The sequence below is a fragment of the Cupressus sempervirens genome, chromosome 2 (assembly GCF_028749045.1).
Source record: "Cupressus sempervirens isolate cs-2001-9-10 chromosome 2, ASM2874904v1, whole genome shotgun sequence".
Taxonomy (NCBI): Eukaryota; Viridiplantae; Streptophyta; class Pinopsida; order Cupressales; family Cupressaceae; genus Cupressus; species Cupressus sempervirens.
In genome coordinates this window covers 546,042,342-546,053,765 of record NC_143119.1, presented here as the reverse complement: position 1 = coordinate 546,053,765, position 11,424 = coordinate 546,042,342, and the positions used below count along the sequence as shown (strand labels likewise).

Genomic DNA, 11,424 nt, shown 5'->3' with positions numbered 1-11,424 from the left:
ACTTAAAACTTTTCATAGGATATTAGGAAAATTCACACAACACATGTATGTCCTTTCCTTTATTAAATTTTTTGAGGAAGGCTGGAAAATAGAAAGAAAACACAACACCAAGGCCTTATTTGAAACATACAAGGTCATTGCTTCACCTTGTCTGTAGATGCACAAATGAATCTTCAAAATTAGGTGCAAATAGTTGCTGAAGCTGTGCACCCAAGTGCATAAGAGCTGCAGTTGTGTCATGACAAGTTTTCAACAAAATCTAAAATTCTTTACATGTAACTCCCCAAAGAAGGCCATCCTCGCTATACATTCTCATCACCACTTTGACTAAAACCTCTTCACCAATCTTCGCATAACCTTGAGAAAGTAATGCATTTGCATCATAACCTCATTTGATACTTCTTCATTTTGATATATCTATAACCAAAAGTCCTACATCTTGGAGAAAGACAGTGCACTCTTTGTTAATATTGTTTGAATTAGTCTAAATTGAAATAAAAACTAAAGATAGAGCTAGAACACAAGCCACTGGTAAACATTCCTCTTCAATACAATTAATGTGGGTGCTAGAACTTGGGTGCACACTTGTCCTGGAACTGCTTATGGTTGGAACTCTAAAATAAGGTTCATAACTCACAGCAACATCTACTAATTCTAGTCTAAAGGAAGTGGCATAGGAACTATCTTGTGAATTATTATCAGTGCTCTCTCTTGCACCCATATTGGGACTTTGATGCTTATTATTAGCAGATTAATTAAAGAATGAAATATTTGAAGTCAACTAGTCAAGCCGACCACCAGGAGCAAAGTTGTAATACTCTACAATTGTCATGGTTGGCCAACATGTATAATTGTTGTTCTTGCATTACCACTGGACAATATATTCACCCCTCCTCCATCACCACACCTTAAAACATTCCTTTTGCATTGTAATAGACAAAAATGTCTATCTTCTTCATTTTTTTTTCCATTCCATCCCTCAGTGATCCTTGCAGAAATCCCTTAGCATGACTCAACCAAAAGTAAGAGGCACTAGAGACACCTTCTAGGTTTGACACTGACAAAGTAGCAAATTCCTGAACTGTTAATATAAAGTCAACCCATAAACTAGGAAGTTCCCTCTTCATTGATACCCTTATGTCCACCAACTCTTTCAAATGCATTGCAATATCAACAACCTTACACTCCAAGAGAAATGATATCTGTGATAACTTTGACCAAAGGACTTCACTCATGCAAGACTAGCTTTCACTATGATGATTTTCTAAGTTTGAAGATATTCTTGTGTGATCATCAAAACTAACAAAATCAATGAGATCACCAAGAAGATTGACTATCATGATGTGCTTAGAGCCATAGAGATCAACCTTTGCATGTGGTAGAGAGAAGAAAATAAATAAGCTAAAACTCTAGATCATCTTCTCTTGAATGTGAGAATCATTATCTTCTAATGCAGCTACAGTAGTTGCACAAATAAATTCTTGGTTGTTTCGAAGGGCTTTAGTACTTTCAGTTTCTCTTGTCCAATTATTGGCTGATTCCCATGCCTTTTCTGCAATCCTACTCCTTGATCCAGGAACCTCCTGCTACTGAATGGCAATAATTGAATAGTTTTTTTCTTTTTCATTGTAAACACTAAAAACTTTCCAAGCCTGAAGAGAAAGTTCTTTGGCAGTACCATGCATCCAATCACCCTCATTATTAGGTGAAATAAAACAGAGACTGATGTGTAAGAATGCAAAATTAAGTTAGAAATGTTCTAGATTTGAAAAATTTATTTCTTCCTTGATCTTAATAATACCATTTTTTTTCTCCAGGAGAACAGGTAGAATGCAATCTGAAGCATATATATAATAAACTTTTTGAAAATCATAAACTAAAGAAATTATATTCATTGCTAAGTTAGCAAAATCAAGTCCACAATCCATGGTGAATGGAAACACTATTTGGGCATGATTAGGATGATTTGGTGCTTTGTGAGAGCAAAATCTGAATACTATTATATATAACAACTGCATTATTAGAAAATTATCCAAAATGGCATAGACAAGACTAGTGAACTATGTGACAAAGTGGCTCAAATGAATTCAGTTTCAATGAATGCCACACTTACAAAAAATTTAGAAAATTGAGTTGCCTCACTAGACACTTATCCAAAATGTCAAAAGCATAAACAAGGCCAGTGTGCTAACAAAATGCCTCAAAGAACTGTGGTTTCAAGGATTGCGGGATATTCAAAATAATTACTTGTTGCAATCAGCATGTGTTAAACCAAATTGGACAACCTTTGCAAGAATCCTTCAAATCTATGCCAAAATGGGAGCTTCATAATAGGGTATGGAAATCCATCTTATGATGGAGGGGATTGTTTATTTGGATAGTGTAGTTGGAAATATTTTGCAGACATTTGTGCAAAATGTGGAACTTTGCATCAAAGTTATAAATTCCAATTCCTAGATCATTCCCCATCACAAGAAAAATAATCTACAAAATATAATAAAATCTCAACTAACAATCAACACAAAATTAAAAATTAAAACAGGGCAAGTTTTTGGGTGATATCTATTTTGGATCTGCCAAATTTCCAACAATAGTAGCATCAATTACATCTTGATTTTTGACTCTTGAAGCTCTAGCTCCAAGTAAAAATAATGTTTCCTTGCTGACACCTTTTGCAGAGTAATTAAGTGATGTAATAAATTAGGAATACCTTAGTCTTTGGTGCAAGACCTGCCATCAGAGCTATTGTTGCATTACCAACATTGTTTTCTTCAAGAAAACTGATGGCGGAATTGATTACATGCTCAAAATAATGGTATTAGTTGAATGATTCTTATTGGTTCCATTCTTTCAAACTATTTGATGACTTTTGTCCTGAGTAGTGTATTTTTCCACTTCTGTGGAGAATGTGGCCCACACACATATACATGCAGACCAAGCACTAGATTCATTTTCAATTAATAATGATACCAGTAATTAAGATTCAGTTTCAATGGTTAAATATTAGAAATTACTTCCATTTTCTATCATATATGTCTACAAATGGAATTCTTTCTAGAGATCCATCATTATTTTTACATTAAATTTATGATTAATTTTATCATCCTTCTCAGCATCAATTTTATTGTTCCAAGTCAAAGAAGCATGGATGTCATTTTAAAGCCTTTGTATTAGCTCTATGTAAGGCATATAAATCTTAGCTTATATATGTCAATACACTTAGTTGATTGTCACATTTCAATAATAAATACCCTAATCAAATACCCCATTCAATATATAGGAATCTAGTAACCATATGACTCTTCTTATCAAGTAAATAAGATTCCAATACTACTGTAACAACAATCGTATTACAGTCTTCAAGAAATGTCACTACAAATAGTGACTAATGCAATATCATTCAAAGTTGATCAAGGACTCTTGGATCATCAAATGCTTCCCAATTACAAGTAGAAAAATCTCAATAGTAACTTAAAAGATCGATGAACTAGATATGGGTCCGATTGTTGTTTTATTAATAGTTGGCTGCATGCACTAACTTCCTATTTATTTAATTCACTATTGAACTTTAAGTTGGATCATGTTTTGCAATTATTACATCTTCTTGAATATAATGAGGTATTATATTGTTCATTTATTTTCTTCTCATCTTGCATGATGTAGAGACATCGTCAACATGATACAAACTTGTAGGGAACTCTAGTTTTCAATATTTTTTTTTGTAACTATACCACAAAATTCCTCTATAGGTTAGACCCTATATCTAACCAACTACTTCTCAGAATAAAAAAATCTATTCAAGGTAAATCCTTCACCTAAGATCCACAATACTCTTCACATGTCAATACCCTTTCAATCTCAGATCACAAATTTAATATGTTGATTGCATGTTCATTCTCTGATTATAGCACTTACTACCTATATAATCCCTATCATATTTCACTATGACTTCAACAATAGGACTCTTCCTCTCAATCAATCCTTTAACCACTTCCATTTATAACACCCAAGTACTCTAGACTTTACCCATACAACCAACTCTTAACATTCAGCTAGCCTTGGCTCTACCAATTTGGTAATATTCCATATAGACCTTACCATATGTTATGATAGTCTAGTGCATTACTACCAAAAATATCAAATTAGACCTTATGTTAGCACCAAAAAACTCACTCAACATGTATTCACTTTCACTCATCCTTCTTTAGACTTCAAACACTTTCCACTAAATTATGCTTGGGAAAAGTCTTATCCAGTCACCTTGTTAGTATTCTATCACCAATTGTAACCATTATGGAAGGCCTTCAAATAGACCTATTAGGTAGGTGGAAGGTAGAAGATGTAAGATTTTTTCTCAAATCGATAAAATCTATCTATTTTCCTACATTGTGTGTTCTTCCTAACGTGTCCGAACAAATCTCTTAAAGAGGGTCACCATTTTGGATTTCGCTATGAACTATCTTCCTTTTGCACTTGATATCATGTTTTGATTTAGTCTATAACTCCAAATACTTAAGTGAATTAGTGCTTTGTTGCACCATAATGTCAGAGTGCATGCATGACAGTTTTCCATTGCTTTTAACTTTGTGAGAATGCTAAAATTGCTTTTTTTTAGCTACCAATTGCTTTGCATTTTAACTTAGATAGCATGTAATAATATGAATTTTCCAAGCTACCAATGGCTATAATTATCAATATTATGTCTAGAATACTTATTATCTCTACTCTTGTTGAACAGAAGTAGGTGGCAAAAGAGTTGGTCGTGACCATTTCTTTATAGTGGTTGAATAGAATGACAACATTATCTGCTTCATTAAGCTTATTTGTAAAAGTCAAAATTCTTTGTCAAGCTAAAGCCATTATCTTTTCTGCCTCATGCAAAAAAATATCTAATAAGGTGAAATGGAAAATGGTTCTATAAGCAAGGATGTATCTGATACTAGAATAGAGTAGTTATGAATACATGGAAATTAACTTTTAATTAATTGTTTCAAATTAAAAATTAGCTATTTATTAAAAACAATGTAAGAAATAAATAAATTTGTGAAACACAAGGAAAATTTGATTGAGAATACATACTAAGAAGATCCATGTTCTTGGAAAAATCAGAGCCATTAACAAAAGAACTCGGGAAGGACTAGCTTAAAAGTAGTGGTTGGCAGGATAGATCTTCCTTGTGCTGACAAGAACACAATGACTAGAATTTGTATAGTTGGCTTTAAATTTATCTCTTCCAAAGTAAATGTAGACCTTGCATACCTAGTGGTTGAGTATGGAGAGTCTACAAAGAAACAATCCCCTTTTTTCGAGTAATGTGCTCAATTATAATGTGACTTTTTTATCCTTTTCTTGAACAAGGAAAGAGCAATCTATAGGTAGAACATTTAAAACTGTGAAATGTAATTGATAAGTGAAATAGATAAGACTATAGGAATCACTCTTCCATTACAATACCCTTCACAAAAAGGTTCTTCAAAAGAGTTCTTGCCTCTTTGAATGCCTTAGAAGTAAACATTCTAAAAGATCTCTAATTGGTCTAGCATTATCTAATTTCTTCATATTATAACCATATGAATTGTGAAAACACAACTGTGTGTTCCCTGAAATACCAAAAACATGGATTTGAAATTTCTAAAAGAAACATAGAAAGGTTCCAAAGAAGGCAGAAGTAGAATAATTATCATTCATTTATGATGTTAATTGCATCCTACATTTTCTAAGATGGGCTACACAACAAGGAATTTTTAAGTATATCAAAACAATCATGAGTTTTTCCCAAAATTTCTATGTTAGCTCTGCTGATTTCAAACCACAACATAGTTTCTCCACCCTCCACTCATTGTGGTCTTTCCACTAGACACCACCAAACATGCTTGTGGTGAGTTGTCCACAATAGGAGATCTTCCTTACAAGCTCCTTATCTTATGAGAGGAGGGAGCAACTAAATATGTAATGGTAGCCTCTTTCATAGACAAATTAATGCTTTTTGGTGATCCTACATTCAACTATCAACAATGAAATATATAAATCAAATCAATAATGTACCCAGTCAACCAAGCTCTCATCCCTAAGAGGTTGTGATGCATCAACAGGTTTCCTTCTAGTAATAATGTATCAACATGACACCAAATGAAAATAAATCTGATCTTTGAGTAAGATTTCCCCTTCTTGCATATTTTGGGGCCATATACCTAAAGTATTCAAATAAATGTCACATAAACTAAAACTTCATAAGACAGCAACTAAGCATTCTTAGTTTTCCATTGAAATGCAAAGACCAATACAAGGAAAATAATGAAAATGACAACATCTGCATCTTATGACATGTGTTTTGACATGAGTATAAGCATCTAATGCTAATTTTTTGATTCCAAAATGGGACACCTAGAACATGAAAATGCCATCATCACTTAAAAATTAGAGATAAAATAGCAAGTGACCCTCCCAAATATAGACATAAAACATGTTATGATTAGAATTCGTAAAGAATACATACCTATGCTTCAAATCTGTCATCCAAAAGAATGTTTTCTGACTTTACATCCCTATGAATAATCAGAGGATAAAATGTCATGTGAAAATTCAATGTTTAGGATATTAATCAAAGCCATTGAAAAGAGAAATTTTATTGTCTCCTTTAATGAAAATATGGTGCTTTTCGAAATAATTAGCTATTCTTGGCAAGCATTTTTTTTTGGTTGGTTTTGATTGCAAAGTTGAATAAGCATGAGATTCAGGCCATGATATTTAAAGTTAGCATGTTTTGAGTCAAGAATGATGTTATAAGTTGAGTATGTTATGGAGTGGGAATATTCATAGAGTAGTGGATCCAAAATGTATTATGCGGAGATATAACATGCATCTTGTGTATATGCTCTTTTGGCTATCGGGTGTAATTCTGTGCATTTCTAATTTTATCATCATTTTTTATGTATTAGAGTCTAGTTTGCTTAGATAGATATTTTTTGTAGTCTTCTTTAGTTTGAATTAATTTTAATTGGTGAAGACCAGATCTAACTTTCTATATATGCATGCTACTATAAGAAGTCAATACAGATAAGAAACAATACAAATATTATTCTCTACTATATGCATAGTATTGAATATTGTCTATTCATGTTTTATTTATCTTTAAAAAATTTTGACATTCATTTAGTAGTGTGAGAGCTCTACTCTTTTTTATATTCATTCATTTATTACCAAAGCCAGGTTGGTCATTTTTTTGGGCTAGATCCCCTACGAATGAGATCAATTTATAATGTTGATGCTCATGGTGAGAAGATTTGTAGAATACCCTTTTTTGGCAAGTAAAGAAATCATTCTTGCATGAGATATGAACCCCTCAATTTGTAACAAAGTCAAGTCAAAGCCCTCAAAAAGGCCATGGTGTTTTATCAGAAAAATTAAGCCCATGTAGGATAGAAAGCATAGACCCATGAAGTTGTCCAAATTGAATTATCATAGGGATTTTAGTGGAAATGAAATGAAGCTTTCTACCAGAGAAGATGCTACCTCAAAAGAGGTGAAGTCATTAAACTAGACAAAATAACATTATTTAAAGCTAATTTTCCATAATCATCCAAACTATATCCTTCTCAATGATGTAAACCAAAAAAGAACACATGGTTAGAAATGGGGATTCAATTTTGTAAAATAAAATCTTCATCTCGTAAAACCTAAGAATCACAAAGACATTAGAAGAGAGAATTTCAAGTACAAAAAGTTACTCACCTGGAACAGACATAGCAACAAAATCAATCTCCATGGAAAACTTTAGAACCTAGTACTCTCTTTTGAAGTCGAATTAGACATTCACCTGTAAATAATCGAGAGAAACCCTCTAAGATGATCATATACAAGATTTGAAGTCTATGCAAGCCTTTGATATTCTGGAAATAAATGGAGCATTATAAAAGAGAGTCATGTATAACTGTATGTATGCTGAGGTGAGGAGGCACAACAATTTAGGTTCAGATGATTACCTTCCTTCGTAGATTGTGAAAACCCTTTCCAATACCCATCTTCTCCATGTATTATCTCTTTTAGAGAGTCCTTACAGGATTTGATAACCAAATATGTGCCCTGATGTGTTTGGCAGGTGAGATTTTGTGTTCTAATTCATTTGGCGGGAGAGATTTTGTGCACCAAAATAATCTGGAAGTAAATACTTTGGTGGGCAAGAACCATAGCAAAAGAATCTTTGGTAATTTATGTTTTTTGAAGTCAAGTGATTTAAAATTTAGGATAAATCATTTATAAATTTTTATTTATTTTATATATCTATCTATACATATAATAAAATAAAAATATTATAGAACTAAATTTATACTTACATAGTCCTAAAATCTAAATAAAAAATTTAGAATAATAGAGAAATTACTATTATTTTGTCAATAATTCAAGAAATAATCTTAATTTGAAATCATCCAAAGTCTCCAACAAGATAAGAAAAATAAGTGGCAAAATTTGTAGGTGTAGTGAAAGAAAAACTATACTTAAAGCTTAGTAATCTCACTTTGAAATATTAATTAGCCTTTAGTTTTAATAGTTTGAATTAGGTTCTTTCATGTTTTTTTTGTCCCTTGACAACTTTCATATGATGAAATTATGTGTTCTCTCAAGCTTCATTAATAAATAAGCCCTAAAGAAAGTGAAGAGATAAAGTACACATGACTAATTATTAGGGACTAATTACCCAATCACTTATTTTGTCATTTATTTGCTAGTTTATTTAATCACTTGTGTTTAGGTGACTAATTGTCAATCACTTATTTAATCATTTATTTGGTAGTTTATTTAATCACTTGTGTTAAGGTGACTAAGTGTAAGTGACTAATTATCTAATCTCTTATTTAGTCATTTATTTGGTAGTCTAATTTGTCATTTCTATTTGGTTGATCTTGTGATATTACAAGGTGACCAAAATATTCACCTATACTTGTAAATTGTAAAGAAATACTGAAAAATGATCAATTTTAGTAACATGACTAAGAGTTTTAGTAGTGTGACTAAAATTTTTAGTCACATAGTCACATATTTGCCAAAATGTACTAGTGTTACAAAGACAAGTTGGCCTCCAACCAATATATTACCAACCAAACAAAATTACCCCCTACTACTACTTATCAAAACAAAAACATCATTCAAAGGAGCATAATAATAAATCAACTAGCCATCCTACTAAGATTTCCTAAAATAGTACTACTTCAAAGGAAATAATTTTTAAACAAAGGCAGAACAACCTTTAAAGTGACTATGTCCCTAAACTAGCAAACCATTAAACACCAAATACAAAGAGGAGAAGGTCGTAATTTGGATTCTTCTCATCCTTCCCTTTAAGGAGGATGTTGGTCCAATATGCTACCAGGAAATCAAACAACATTCTAGAATCCTCATGAGTCAAGTACTCCTATTGGTTGTCCTTCACCAGGTGTAGGGTAGTGTCCATCACATGTGTCACCTTGATGGTGAATTTAGACAAAATTCTAACCCTTTCCTCCAAAGCCTGCATCCTCTCTCTCAATTCTTTAGCCTCCAACTTGTGGGTCTCCTTAGAAACCTCCAGCTTACCACCCAAACTACCCTTCACCATGTCCTTGTCATTATTCTACAAAACTAGGGTGTTAGAAATAATCTTTTCTTTAGGTATCACCCTATCTGGAGAGGACATCGTCATAGGGGAAGCGGCTCTTTCCATCATTTTTAGGAGCTGGTCCTGCATATGGTTCACTCTACCCATGGTAATATAAGTAGAGACATGGGTCATCTCTTTGCTCCCATTAGCCTCACCATCTGAGCTTGACATAGAAGAGTCTAAAATTTTCACATCCTTCTACTTCTCATTCCCCAAGCCATAGTTCATCTATTTCACTCTTTGTTTGGGGTGGTTCATCTCTTCAAAATCAGAATCCTCCTGCTATGAAGCAAAAAACCTCATCTTCCTTTTGGCATTAGTTTTTTCTATTCTTCTAGACCTTCACCTTCCACCTTTAGCCTCTTCTTTCAAGTCCTCCAACTCCTTTTCTTTCCCTTTCTCCATTTTCACCTTTTTACTAGGGGGAAAATCTTCCTCTCCTCAAGGGATGAGGTGAAGGTTGAGGGGTAGTGCCTTTAGGCTTGGTAATTCTTAGAGGTATATTTGGGGGTGGGGGTTATGAAGTGTTGGTATATCAACCTCCACAATTCTAGGGGGTAATAAGGCCAAATTGAATTGCTAAAGATGGAACATCAACCCCTAGTAGAGGATTGTATAATTAACCCCCTTTTTCATATTTTCCTTAACATGATATTCAATATCAACTAATTGATGCAATAGGAAGAAAGGAATAGAAGTATTATCATGATGGAAGAAATTATTTAGGAGGGGGAATGGTAGTAATATCAAACACCATACCTCCATTCTAGGGTTAGATATTTCATCAACACCAAGAAAACTTCATTACATGGCTCTAGAAGCTTTTCATGAAAAAACCCTCCATGATGGCGAATGGGTTCTTCACCCTCCTAGAAGAAGTGGTTCAGGCTAGCTTCATCCATATACGTATTCACCTTCTACTATTTTCTTCCTTTCATTACAAGCCTCGTCACCAATGAAATAATTTCCTTAGAAACCTGAAATGTAATTCCATTAACCGTCACCTTTCTATCATCTCAAGAATTCACAAATAGTTGAGAACAACTCTCATCAAAACCATTCAATGCCTCCATAAACGGGATTAGTCCCCCTCCCCAAGAATGTAACAGGTTAGGGGTTTACAAGAACTATCCTCAATCATTGAAGACTCAATACACAAAATATCTTCCCCCATTGTAGAAACTTTCACCAAAAATCTCACTCCTTTCCAAGCTCTAGACTATAGGCAAATTTAAAAAACATAGTCACACTTATGTGAAAATGTAAGTTGCACAAAGTACTCATACAATCCTTTACTATAATGAATACCATGTCACTTCTTTGACTTTTTATCATGTGACATCTATCATTTCTCCAATACCACTCTTTTTCATCATCTCCAATAAGTCGAAGCCTTTTGAAATTTGAATTATTACTAGGCATCTAGTACAAATTTATAATAAAGAAAATCATTAAAAGACCCCTCAAATCATACTTTGATTTACTTTCCCTTTCGAACCACACAAATTTATTATTGGAAGTACCCTTTTCCTCATTCCTTGCCTTGTCCATAGTGAGTCGGCCCCATCAATTGACTCAGCATTGAGTTGTCACTTAAAGCCATAAAATCTATCTAAGTGGACCCAATCATGTGTATTGTCTTTATTCACTAAAATTTTTACCAAATTTGGTAACTCTCCAATTTCTCTCCAACAACATAAGCCTTACACGCTCAGACCCAATGCTTCCATCAAATCTACTACTGTGTTGCCCTCCCCATAAATATGGTGCAAGCTATATATTTTCAAGAT

General features: G+C 33.2%; 1 pseudogene; it reads right to left on the bottom strand.

Moving 5' to 3' along the window:
- Window positions 1–142: 142 nt before the first annotated feature.
- LOC149573544 (autophagy-related protein 2-like) lies at window positions 143–10,039 on the bottom strand (annotated as a pseudogene).
- Between the last annotated feature and the right edge of the window lie 1,385 nt (window positions 10,040–11,424).